Raw genomic sequence first — 15,134 nt, 5'->3', positions numbered from 1 at the left:
AGTAGGTGGTGGTGATCAACTACATCGAAAGCAGCCTTTGCATCTAAAAATATAAGATCTACTGATTCTCCGCTATCCTTGAAGTTTCTCATTATTTCTTCCACGATAAGTGCTGCGTGAAGTGGGGAAGTGTTTGCTGTAAACCCTCTTTGGTAAACGCTTTGATGTTTCTCCAACACTGATACAATTCTGAACTTAATTACGGTTTCTAGTAGTTTCTCTATCACTGGTAAGACTGTGATTCCTCTATAGTTTGTTGCTTCTGAGCTGCAAAGTTTGTTTTTGAACACCGGCGTTAAAAGTCCAACTTTCAAACATTTGGGTACTTCAGCAATTTTCAGTATAGCATTTAATATTTGAAGGATTGCATTAAAAACAGTTCTTCCACCATTCAAGATACTTTCAATAGTGAGACCATATATATCGGCTGATTTACCTTTATTCATGTTGTTGACTGCTTTTTATAATTCTTCAAATGTAATCGGTTCGACATCTTTTTCACGCACTATGTCACTAATATGTTTAAATTCAGTTTCATTATTTTGGTTATGGCCAATATCAAAGTTACTGTTAATCGAGTGTTCCGCAAGTTTCTGGAAATAGGCTTTGAAGCCATTCACTACCTCCTCCTCACCTGAATATTTCTGTCCATCAACGCACAGATCGTCAACCATAAGAGACTTATGACATGATAAGTCACACGAAAATGTAAACATTGAAATCTTACGATGAAATAACGAAAATAGTCACTTTCTGTGAATAAAGAAATCAAGTATGTGTCAAAAACGTTTTTGTATCAGAAACTGTGGGATATTTTACCGAAATTATATTAAATTCGGAGTATATGCACTAAAGTAATTGTCTTTATATATGTTTTCAGCTGATTTTTACTTAATTAGTGGGTGGGGTGAAATAACACATTTTCATGTAGCAGATTTCATTAGTTTTTTTTTTATTTGAGGAAAACAATTGACACATAAATGTTATGTTTCAGATTCCATATTGGCATCCTTCAAATATGCCTAACTTTCATGGCGGATTGGCATGATGATGATGGTCCTGTTCACCAAGATTTTGTGTGTGCATGAAAGTGATAAATGTCCAAGGCAAGTGTATACTAAAATAAAATCCAGCAATTAACCTGAACAAATTATTGTAAGTTTCTAGCACATATGTTTTAGTCTGTACTGATAATATATCAAATCAACCAATTATACAAGATGGAATACTGAATTAATTGTGTATTGTTTAAACCTTTTTTATTTTAAACTGAACATATTAATAAACCGAATGTTACACCTTGCATACCAGTCCGTTTATGTTCCGGCACTTTATGTACCACTATCTGACACTTTATGTACCATATTTATAATATATAGAGATTAATAATATATGGTTTAATATGATTGTGTGTTATAAATTAAATGTATTTTTGTGTGATATTATTTATGAATTTAGAGTTATATATTGCTATAGATTATATTTTTTGCCAGATTGTCTTAGTGTCTGAATTCTTATTCAGATTTTTGTAATTTTCTACATTTAATTTAGAATCAAATTTTTGGTTCTTTACAATGGAGACGAAATCAGTTTATAACAACTTATGTGAACAAATTTTCAATTCTAAATCAGATTATTTTTACATTTTTCGATTCAAATTTACATTCAAATTGTTGGTTCTTTACAATAACAAAAAGATATAAAATATAATTCAGCAATATTTTATTTAGTAAGAACTGAGATAATAAGTTTCTCAGGTTTATATCTGAAACAGTTTTTTTTATAATATTGATGCGAAAACATTAATTTAATGTGTTAAAATATAAAAGTTATTAGATTAACTTAAATTTGACTCAATTAACACTTGAGTCAAATTAATCAAAGTTGTTTGCACAGGTACATATTGCAAATTCATACTGCTATGAATGAATGGACAATATAACACCTATATAGGTGGTACGTAAAGTTTCAAAGTGGTACATAAAATCCTAGTACATAAAAGGACTGGTACATAAGGTTTCACATTGAAATAAACCACACTAGCTGTTGAAGTTTTATCTTTTTTAACATGCATGTTTTTTAAATATAAGATATTCTTCATATTCATTTTTGTCTTCTTTAATATCATGATTAATATTTTTGCTTAATTATTTGTACACACTTTTTGTATAAATAAAAGACAAAGAAAGTTAAAGCACAAGTTAAAATGTGTTATTCTTGTGTTGTATTTCAGACTTGAAAAGGATTTGTCGAAAGATTTGTACCTGTTTTAAGGTGCGAAGCTGTGTAAGAAGTATATGAACACCATCAAACTACACAGGTGTTGTTATGCAGCAAGTTTAATGTTTCAAAAGCAGTGACAGACAGGGACTATGGAAAGCTGATTCTCTTAAAGAACTATAAAAAGAACTATTATATATTTATTTTTGCATAATCAATACAAAGTGTATGTATTAATACAGGTATATATTTATGTTTTTTTGTTCCTATGTTATTATTGATATTGATTAGATGCATATGAACTCTGATTATGCATATTAATATAACAGTGGTTTCACAACAAATACTAATATAATCCAATGATGCTTGTTAGTGGTCTTTTAAAGTTTCTTTAGTTTCCAATATTACATGTTTGCAATGGCTTATGTTCTTGATTTGGGAAAAGGGCATGGCCTTCCAATTTAGGGGTCCAAAAATATAGAAAAGACTGATAAAGGTGAAGAAATTTCCCAAAGTCAGCTTTAGATTTGGGGAAATTTCATCATTTTCAATAAATTTTCTTAGGGGAAGGGGCCTTTCTCTTGGTGGAAGGGGTGTATATAAGGCCCTTGCTAAAGAAGGAAACAAAGCCCCGTAAACCCATATGGGTTTCTTGAGTATATCTAAATTAGCACTACATTAATAATTACTTTACAATTTAATAAGCATTCAAATCTATCTTACATGATAGACAGCAGTAATTCAGTATCAACTTCATAAAGTAATACAGTAGTATTCACAAAGTTTAATATGTCAATTTATGAATTTGCAAATCTTGCTATACCAACATATAAAAGCACCAATTGACACTTAACAAACTATCATCATAACAAATTCTTGACTTCGGGGTTCACTATAACAACAAACATATTAAATTGTACTAATAAATGAACTCAATTTCACATGAAATCTGAATATCTGAAAATACTTTATGAAAATACTCAACAGCCCCATTCATGAAAGGGGGCTGCAGGATCTTATTTCCACTGCATCAAGTAATAAACATGCAATGTTGTTCGATTTATTTAATTGTCCAATTTGTGATTACACTTTAATTCAATATTTACTTTGAATTTTCTCTTTCACTGCAATACTTTCACCATCAGGTAATTAAACAACACAGTTTTCTGGTTTGTCAAGACTGGTCAATGTAAAAGAGTAAAAAGAACTTCAACCATGACACTTTTGAACCTGTACTATTTTATGTTAACTGTTTATTTAACAAGATATCACTTCAAGTCTCTATAAGATACTTTCATCTCCTCTCAGAAAGGAACACAATACAGAACGTAAATCATATAAAGGTAAAACCACTGAAAACCATTAAAAATAATCAGTAAATACATATTACACACCATACTGACAACCAATCAAATAAATGTTTACATTAAGTACTCATGTATATTGTTACAACTATACAATTATTTGATGGTTTATAAATAAATTCATAAAATATGACCTAAATAATATTCTGGTTTCAAATGGTATGCTTGTTGCACAGATAATTTTCATAATCATATGTATTTAAATAAATATGTTAAAAATTGATTGTAATAATGATGACCATGTGTAAACAAACAAATAGAAAAAATGAGTAAGCACCTCACACCAAATATGTTGAGCAGCCTCATGAACTAAGCTTTGGAAGGAAAGGCACAGTCTTCAAGCTTGCTTATCACACCATATAAAATCATGTCCATCAAAAGATGTTTTCTAGGCTACGCATCTCTTCGGAGTGCATTGACATGTTTATGACTGTAATCAGACTCTTTAAGTCATTCGCTGTTCTACGTTGTGGTGTGCAAAAGAAGGCCGGTCTGATATGTTACATCTTCTATTTTTTAGGTGTAGTAGTAGTTTTCACTCCATCTATGGTCGATATGGCCTCCAATATCTTAAAAAAGACAATCATCTTATATAAATAAAACCTACTTATTACAGTGTAGAAATATGAATTTTAATCTTTGGTATAATTATTTTACTGCACAAGTGTCCTTAAATAAATACAAATAACAAGTTCATTTGCACAGTGAAAATGATACCATTTTATGTCCAGTATTTGTCCAGTGTTGTTTTATACCATACAATATAACCTACATGTAGCATTAAAAATGTAAACAAATTCCCCGAAAAATCATCAAATACTTAATACCCTCTCTCTCTAGTTCTATTTTTCAATATCAACATCAATAAACTTTACACCACTCACCATAAACATTATTTTATGCCCCCGGTAGGGTGGCATATAGCATTTGAACTGGCTGTCTGTCCGTCCGTCCGAAAACTTTAATATTGGTCATAACTTTTGCAATATTGAAGATAGCAACTTGATATTTGGCATGCATGTGTATCTCATGGAGCTGCACATTTTGAGTGGTAAAAGGTCAAGGTCATCATTCAAGGTCAAAAGTAAAAAAAATATCCAAGGGATTTACAAGCTTTAAAGGGAGATAATTTATATTTTTCATTTGGCAGGAACAGATCATTTTTACACGGGAAGTAATATTTTTAAAAGGGATATAATAAAAAACAAAAATAAATTAATCAAAGCGGCGCAGTAGGGGGCATTGTGTTTCTAACGAACACATTGGTGTATTAAAAAACTTTTTTATATAGCCGACAAGACGTCAAAGTCAATATTATACATATATCAAACACATACAACAACTATTTCCAATAATTTTAAATGATAATTGATATTGATTACCTAAAACGATGGATCGATGTGCATGATTCCAGAAAACTAATCAGCCTGATCAGTCGATTTTTGAAAGTTTCTAGGCTTCTAGGATCCATTTTGTAGCACTACCTGATCTGTTGGGGATAGCGTCGACCTGTAAAAATATATAGGTAATTTTTAGGTACTTTTCATGTCTATTATCTGTAATAGTGTTAACAAATCAAGCTTATACAAAGAAACCACAGTTTAAAACTGCCTCAACAGCTCAGTGGTAGAGCGTTTGCCTCGAGTGCATGAGGTTGTGGGTTCAATCCATAGCTGCATAATACCAAAGATGTACAGAAACGGTACCAGTTGCTACCTGTGGTTAACGCGTACCACTATGAAGGAAAGCACTGGCTTCTCCTAAGAAAAGAAATAAGACCCTCGTGGTGATGGATTCTATCAGAAATTAGGTGTCGAGTGTGATTAATATAAGTTGCCAAAATTGTTTCAGAATCGACCTCAAATTAATTACTATAATCTTACAATCAAATATAATTAAAACAATATATCACACAGATGCCAGTCTATTTTATAAAATAGACATTGAAAGGGGACCAATACATGATTCCTCTTTGAACTAATGTATCAGTATCACACACAACCTTCGTCCTGTGGTCCCATGTACTCTAATACAAGTTAAAAGCCCTATCTCCATTGTACGTCTTTGGTAAGAGAGAACACAATTGAACTAGGTTACATGGTGGAAATACTAAGGGCATGAATATCGCATTAAATGGGAATGTCATTCCACCACAACGAACATTACCAAGCTGAGTCTGGTCTGTTTTTTTAATATAATGGGGTCAGACTTCCATCTCAAATCAGAATTAATGTTTAAACCTAAAACGTAAAAGAATAAATCTAAATTCATAAATGTCATGTAAATTGTTCATGCACATTTTGTTTCCAGATAAATTGTTACAACGAGCAGGTGGTCGAGAACTACTAATTGTGTGATCCAATGCGCCTAACACCTATCTGCATCCATGAATATAACAATTATGATGATGATATATAGAAATCTTTAAAAATCCTTACCTGAGACCTATCAAGACTATTCAGTTAAGCCGGACATTACGTTCTTCCACGATAACAGAAGGCAGGGTTGGCAGGCTTCTACTAATGACAATTTTTACCCTTACACCGGTTATCTTGAAAATGCGTTGTAAAATGTTGAATTGTGATTTGTCAACTTGTAATCTGTAGAATTGTAAAGTGTACACTTGTTTGATGCTGACATGTAGCAGATTACAAAAACCGATCGTACATCTTAGAAAATATTCAACATGCTAATGTAGTTTTTTTTATAAACTTCTTCTTTTTCAGATCTGAAGTTTAAGAAGTTAAATGTTTGTTTTTAATCATTTAAACTTGTTAAAGTAACAAGTCTACACATGTGTACTGTGGACATCGATCAAATTAAAATGAAAATATCTCCATATTCATAATTGATTTATTTGCATATCGATTTTGTAGAATCGGAACATACAAAATTTAACAATTGTACAAAACAGATTTTAAAATGTTGTATTTAAGCATTAAAAAAATTCTCTGTTAAACAAATGAGTTGAATATTCAACACGTGCAACATTTCTGGTGAATATAATTGGCGGTCTTTCCTTTCCATACATTTCCGTTTATAGTTTTTACTTGCGTCAACGCCACCGTATGTCGATGGCGTGTTAGGGTATGTAACGTCTAAAGAGCCCATAAACAAGTTTAATCAACAAATATTTCGTACAATTTTTCGAAAAATATAGTTAACACCTACAGAATCAATGTTCCTTTTAGCAAAAGCCACAATTTCAACGCTTGATGTGGCCTGGTAATAGATTTAATATGAAACAAAATGCTCTTTTTGTGTATGTGTTTTTTGTGGGACATAAATTCAACACATGTTCATGTACCATGTTAGTGTCCGTGTGTCGTATGAATATATATCGTTGCCGGTAATTGAAATGGAATATATTGTGCAAAAAAAAACACCAGCATTTTGTATCTCGTTAAAGATATGTTACCATACCACATATGGCGTTGGAACTTTGGCTATCGCAATAAGGAACACTTATATTTTATGGGTAAACATTATTTTACGAAATATTTTGATCATTTTGAGTAGTTATGTTACTTTTACAAGGTAATCAAGGGAAATATCAATTTTCGAATATATTGGTTTTATATTTTGCAGTGTTAACGTCTCAAAATTAAAGGGTGCAGCTTAATTACACCCTATTTATTTAAGATCGTTTGCATCCTAAGGCTTATTTGAAACGCTCTTGGGTCCTTTTCCTGGGACTAAAACCAATACCTTTATCGGGATGATCTAAAGAAAGCTCCCTCAGTGGGGATCGTACCCATTACCCCCGATTGCTCGGCGGACACCTTATCCACTACGCCACGGCGTATTTTGATAACAACCCTAGGACCGTGAATGACCTACATACAGCAAAATGAACAATGGTCTCGACATCAACTTGGTGAGCATATAAAGACTGAAAAATAAAGACTGTTAAATACAACCAATTCAAATCATTTGATTAACCTTGGGCGTTCGTCTCCCAGGACATATACCACAGCCTGCTTTGCCCCGCCCCGTCATATTTCACGACCAATAGGGCAGGCAACGTTAAGATGTTTATTCTCCCGGGCCTTATATTCAATCGATAACTAGTAAGTTCGTCAGTATAATTTGGTAAATAAAGTTGAAATGGACGTTTTACTGGACAGTCAGCTCATTTGTAATTTTATTGAATGCCCTTTGTCTGCGTACGTTTCAATCAAATAATGTAGTTACGAACACACTGGGGCCACAAGCAATTACTTCTGAACATAGAACGGCAAGATGAATTCAAAGCGTGTATATTATTGGAATGGCGACTTTGAATCAATCCTCCAACAAATGTTTCATTTTACACACAAAAAATAAAAACTTAGTCCGGATTTATGATACACAAATAAAATATTCATATTCAATTATAAATCTTTAACATTGTTTAGCAAAATCGTTTGGATACACTCTGGTTATTCGTCATCCCTCAGAAACCTGCAGGGGTAGATCTTGCGCAAGTAACTGGTTTGTGCGTAAGTGAGAGAAATAGTAACTGGTGTTCAAAATGGGGGCCAACAGCTGATATTTCGATGTGTACGTCCGCATTTTTTAAAGGGTTGTACATTGAACATATTTCTTTAACGTTATCCGTACGCGCAGGATAGTCTACTGATACCCATTTAGCATCGGTGTTAATCCTGTTGATGAATTATCAATATTATTGTAGTTATTGAAGACGTTATACGCAAGTGCCTTATTGATTATGATTGACACGGCTCATTGTATGTGTATGTTTTGAGAGGTCATATGTAAATTTTCCTCAGCAAGTTTAATGTAAAGCATTTCAATTCGAAATATAACCTCCATTTTCATAACTGGTGAGCACAGTAACCTACTTTCCATAACTGTTGAGCACAGTAACCTACTTTCCATAACTGATGTTCATGCAAGAGTCAGAGTACACAAATAAAAAAGGAAGACAGTTTAAAGTTTCTGCTTTGTTAATAAGTGATGTGTTACTATAATTTGTGGAGTCACACTTAAATGTGGAATAGAGTGGACATGGTTAATATTTCTCAAATATACGTGCGGACGAATTGCTATCTTGTGCGCACGAGTTGCTTTTACATGCTCACGAATTGCTTTCACGGATTACGTGCGAGGGATTTTACGTTTGCGAACGCCCGTAATATATTTACCTTAATATTTTAGTACACAATAAACACAATAACCAATGTTTATGGTGGGTGGGAAAAATTAGATTAATGTTGATTATTTGAATAACTGTGCGGAGAATTAAACTAATATAGCAATACGGCTCTAAAAACAAATCATTAATAAGTACCGGGTATTAGATGATGTTTGAGGAATTTATTACATTGTGCATGCTGGTGAATATTGTATGGTAAACATCACTGAACATAAAATATTATTAGTGTTTCTATGTAGAGTAACTTGTTATTTCTATTTACGTAAAGACACGTGTGAAGTAAGATACTTATACAAAAGAATAATATATATATATATATATATATATATATATATATATATATATATATATATATATATATATATATATATTACTACACTGTTATAAATAGTTTTTATTTGTTTGAGATAATTGTCTATTTTAAAAGGTCGGCTGCCATATGTCGATGTGAACCATAAATGGATTGCTGACTACTATTACACCTAAAAAGATTCAACATATCAATCAGGTCTTCTTTTGCGCACCACAACGTATAAGAGCGTATGACTTCAAGAGTCTTATAGCAGTCATAAGCATGTCAAAGTACTGCGAAACGATCACGCCGGTTATGCGGATACAAGATAACAGATGACACTTCGATAACAGAGACCAGCAAAAGCCACGCGCGAGCGGCGAGTTATTCAGTTTTTTTGGCATTTATGTTCTGTTCATTTGGTTTTCAGACACGGGACATTATTTGGTCCATTAATGGTATAGTTCTTCAAATTGCGAAAAAGGACATTCTTAGAAAAACGGTGGATTTTATAAAAAAAAAAATTGATAAAATTCCATCGATAATCATTATGATTTAGATGATCAGTACGTATTTCAACAAAATAAAAATACTTGGAAATAAATCAAGAACGTGCCAACTATTCCAAATAAAAGATCAATATGTCAATTAATGCGACAACATGTTACATTTTAGTTTACTAACGTATTTGAAGAAATTCAAATGTTTAAAGAGTCATATGCCAAATTTTCATGGACACTTCTTTTACCGATCATCTTAATGACAATGACACTTGTATTCTAGATTACTCGACACTTTTTACCAGATATAACACACTCTATGTAGTGAATCAGAAATGCGGAATTCGCTGTGAAATACTGTTATAGTAAGCAGGCGATAAATAAAAAATGTATGCACTAGCATAAATTAAAAACGAATAACCAAATATTTGTATCACTTTGGAATATGATTATGATTTTGTATAAATGTTAAAGATAAATGTGAAAATAATTCGATATGTCTGATGAGTACAGTCTATATGACCATACATTTTCCAGTTTCCGATTCACCCAACAGATGGATTTTTGCGTAGAACACGAGCTTTAACAATTTCAAATTACATTCTTTGTAGCGAAACGGCTGATCTAAAGCATGTATAATTATGTCCTTATGAAGGAACTAAGGCCATTTACTTATAATATACTAGATAGCATATCACGAAACATCACACTGCTAAAACTGCAACTTAAAGATAAACATCAGCAGCGATGCAGGTCCGAAATTCTAGTGGAACGTTTTGTTTTGCCTCAATGTCAGTAAAATAAAGAATAGCAATAATGGAACAGGCGGTCGATTAAATCACACGATAGTGGTGTCCAAGTTGTGTATACCCGTCGTTGTTATTAATATAAACACAACACATTCTGTGTATGAACTTGGATATACATGACATAATTTTATATTACAGGATGAACCAATCGGAGTTAATAAATGTTACCTTTTATTCGTTTCTTTCCACAAATGACGCATACAAGATTTCATAACATATCTAAATTTAATATGTAATTTTAAAGCATTAGTATGCGACACTTAAATAACAACAATTGATATTTTCGTTAAATGGGCCTTTTAACAGATTTTGCCATGTATTGAAGTTTGTCATTAACTGCTTTATATTTATAAATGTAAACATTAGATCTTAAAAACTCCAGTAAAAATAATCACGCCGGGTATGCGGATACTTTGATAACAGATGGCACTTGAATACCAGATAACAACAAAAGCCACGCGCGAGATTTGAGTTCTTCAGCTTTTTACATTTATGTTCTGTTCATTTGGTTTTCAGGCACGTTACATTGTTTGGTCGATTAATGGTATAGTACTTCGTATTGGGGAGCAAGAAAGTCGTGAAAAAAAAACAGTTGATTATTAAAAAGAAATAAAATTTCATCGATAATCGTCATGAATTCGATGATCATCACGTATTTCAACAAAATAAAAATATTTGGAAATAAATCAAGAACGTGCCAACTAATCGAAATAAAAATCGAATCGAGTTTTAATATGTTTACAGTTCTATTGTTTTAATATGTTCAATACATTTATCACATAGATTTTTGTAAGATAGGATGCATTTAAAAAGACATTTATTTGTAGCTATAATTCTCTACATGTATTTATATTGAACATTTCTCAGTGTGCTATCAGCAGTTGCTTTATATGGGATGATACATATTTGTTTCCAATTAAATTCATTTTCTCCAAGAATGATTTGCTATTTTATTTGAGTTTTGGAGGTCTCTGCAGTTTTTAATTTGAAGTGTATAAAATATTGTGTTCGTTTTTTTTTCGCAATTATATTTTCTACTAATGTTGCTTGAGTATTGGTGTGTTATTTGTATTGGTCATAGCTTTAATATGTATGGGTATACTTTTGATCAATGTGTAGAACATCAGGAAATTACTTGTAGGTTTTCCGTATATGAAGCATATATAATCAAAAGAATAGAAGTAATTTATCCTGTAGTCGTACAATTGATCTACATATTTTATGTTTCGTTCAAACAAAGATTTAAGGAAATACGACTTGTTGTTGGTAGTTATGTCTTAATTGTTGCATACAATGATTTGTCTGGGGTTTTTTGTTTCTAAATTATGACTAACTTTACACCATGTCGGTAGAACACTAGATAGAAATAAGTTTTTGTTTGATATTCCATCTAGAGTATTATTGTTGATATTACATTCTTAAAGTAAGGAATCGCCATATCTTTTTAGAATTTTCATGTAGAATAATTCCCATTTACTCGTTTCGGTATAATTTAATTTAAACAAAATGTTTAATAGAACTGTTTCATTTTAATTGTTTGTAAAAGCTATAAAAATCAATATGTCCTTTAATGTTACAACATGTTAAATTTTAGTTGAATAACGTATTTGAGGAAATTCAAACGTTTTAAGAGTCGGATGCCAAATTGTCATTGACACTTCTTTTACCGATCATCTCAAAGACAATGGCACTTCGATTCCAGATAACTCGACACTTTTTACCAGATATAACACACTCTATTTATTGAATCAGAAATGCAGAATTCGCTGTGGAATACTGCTATAGTTAGCAGGCAATAAATAAAAATGTATGCACTGACGTAAATTAAACACGAATTACCGAAACATGTTTTTATCCGTTTGGAATATAATAATAAAAGGGAAAGGGAAGTGTAAAGCTCAATATAAAGGGAGTTTTCCAATCTCTTTTAAAATTTGTGGCAACACATTAGTATCGTCTTCTAATGAGCACCCATTACAAAAGATTTTATGAGGTGTATTGGCCGTTTTAAGACCCCTTGCTCCCCTTATCAAGAGTCCTGCTGTAAGTTCAATTGAACACAGTCGTGTTAATCTACATGATCCGCTGTATTTTCAATTCTCTTAATCTCAATTTACCACTTAAAATACAAGTTGATTATTTAGACAATTATTTTCGGTCGTCACTTGAAATATATTACTTCAGCAATAAGCATTTGAATTTTATTAAAAATTTGCACTTATAATATAAATTATATAAACTAATAGTAATAAGTTTTTTAAAACGAACAACGCCGTTGGCTATATTTTACATATGTATGTAATTACGTTATGCATAGACTCCCAATGTGTCGGGCTTTACAATGCAAATTGATGCGTACTTCAAAATGTTTGGTAAGAATAGCCATACTATACATAAATGCATTTCAGATAGAAGATAAAACTCGGTTATCAGAGTGCCCAATTTGTTGAAAGTCTCTGTTATCCTTAGTGCCCTATATCGGGAATCAAAGTATCCGCAACTTCATGAAAAACACCTATTAAAAATGCTCTATCTTCGTTTATATTTCATTGAATACTATCAAAATTTCAGAATTTGAAGCACAGTGATTTCTCTACATGCTGAAATATCAAACAATCTCTTGCAATATTTCTAAGTAGTTTTATTTTGTTGAAATGTTTACTGTTCATCCAGTTAATGCTGTTTTCCGACAGAATTTTCCATTTTTTGGGGAAAAATCTACCATTCTTCCGTGATGTTTTTCTTTGCAATAGAAAAAGATGCACCATTTATAAACTCGACCATGCGCCTTGTCTAAAAAACTAATCTTTATGATATAACTTTAAAAAAGAACCTGATGAACTTACCTCTCGCGCGTGGCTTTTGTTGTTATCTTGTATCGAAGTGCCATCTGTTATCTGAGTATCCGCATACCCAGCGTGATAATTAAAGAAAGAAAAAAGTAACATTTTACTAGGCTCGAATCACTGACCCTTGAAACAAAAGTCTATTGCTTAGACCGCTTGGCCACCCGTGCTTATACAATGAGTGATGTATTGTATACTTTATTTAAGCAATCCTCTTTAACTTAGTATCACAAAATATAACGACAACAACAGATCTCTCCGAATTATTCATTCACAGTTGTTTCGCGTTGCAACGCTTTATACTTTTAAGTGTTTTTAATCGTCAAAAGATGCATATAATGTTTATTTTAGAGCATGGTAACTGTTCAGTATTACTGTTTCATAACAAATATCATAACTTCAACGAAAATTAGCGAATCTGAAACATTTTTTCTAAATGTTGTCAATTTACCAAATCGTGAAAATGCCCCTTTAATAACTTTTTGTTGTGATGTTTCACTTAGTCAGCACAATATGATTTTACTGAGATAAGGTTTAATGTTATTAAGCATGATTGTTTGTATTGTTTCTGCTTTTTTCATGTTTTTAAATATTTTCAAAACAAGATGTGACAGTCACAAAGACACATGTATACCGCATTATTAACTCTCTATCGCTTTTCTCATCAGAATTTACCAGTATTTACTTGTTAGTCTACTTTATTAATAATGCGCAGTTTTTATGAAAGTAGCGACAGTTTTGTATTGGCATTTTATTCACCAAGTATAGTGTTACTTTACATAGGATTTTATGAAGAACAAATGTGTATTTGCAGCTTTAAATAGGATCCCTTTGCTCCCGTTATCTAGAGGCCTGCTATAATTAAAATTGAACGCAATCGTGTTAATCCACATTATCCGTTGTACTTTCATCTCTCTGAATCTCAAGTTACCACCAAAAACAAGTTCATTATGTAGACAATTATTTCCGGTTGTCACTTCAAATATATTACTCCAGAAATAAGCATTTGAATCTTATTTAAAAATTGCACTTGTAATATATATTGTTTAAATTAATAGTAATGATATTTTTGAAAACAAACAACACAATTGGTTATATTTCATATGTGTATGTAATTACGTTATGCATAGATTCCCAATGTGTCAATTCAAATTGTTTCGTATTTTAAATGTTTGGTAAGAATAGCCATAATATACATAAATGCATTTCAGGTAGAAGATAAAACTCGGTTATCAGAGTGCCCAATTTGTTGAAAGTATCTGTTATCCGAAGTGTCCTATATCGGGAATCAAAGTATCTGCAACTTCATGAATTCCACCTATTAAAATATGCTCTATCTTGAAGTATCTTCGGGTTTTTTTTTATTGAATAATATCAAAATTTCAGTATTTGAAGCACATTGATTACTCCACATGCTGGAATAGCTAACAATTTCTCGCAATATTTCGAAGTAGTTTTATTGTGTTGAAATGTTTACTGTTCATGCTGTTTTTCGACCGAACTTTCTATATTTGGGGCATAAATCTACCATTTTACCGTGATTTGTATTCTTCCCAATATAAAGGGATACACCGTTTATCAACTCGACCATGTGCCTTGTCCCAAAAACTACTCTTTAGAACATAACTTTTGAAAAAACTGCGGAACATATCTCTCGCGCATGGCTTTTGTTGTTCTCTGTTATCGAAGTGCCATATGTGATCGAAGTATCTGCATTACCAGCGTGACGATGCGTTGCTTAAAAAACTTCATATGCTGGACATGATTTTATTTGTAGTTTTTATTCAAAATACAACATATAATGTATACATGTATATTATCACAAAAACAAGGTGATTAATATCAAGCAGCTATAATGTTAAAACATGTTATACAGGATTGCTAATATATGTACATATTTTTGACCTTGAGTTTTCTTTAGATTAAAAATAAAGTATTTATGTGT

This window comes from Dreissena polymorpha, chromosome 1 (genome assembly GCF_020536995.1).
Source record: "Dreissena polymorpha isolate Duluth1 chromosome 1, UMN_Dpol_1.0, whole genome shotgun sequence".
Lineage (NCBI taxonomy): Eukaryota > Metazoa > Mollusca > Bivalvia > Myida > Dreissenidae > Dreissena > Dreissena polymorpha.
The sequence above is the reverse complement of the archived record's forward strand: the minus strand, read 5'-3'. Positions refer to the sequence as shown.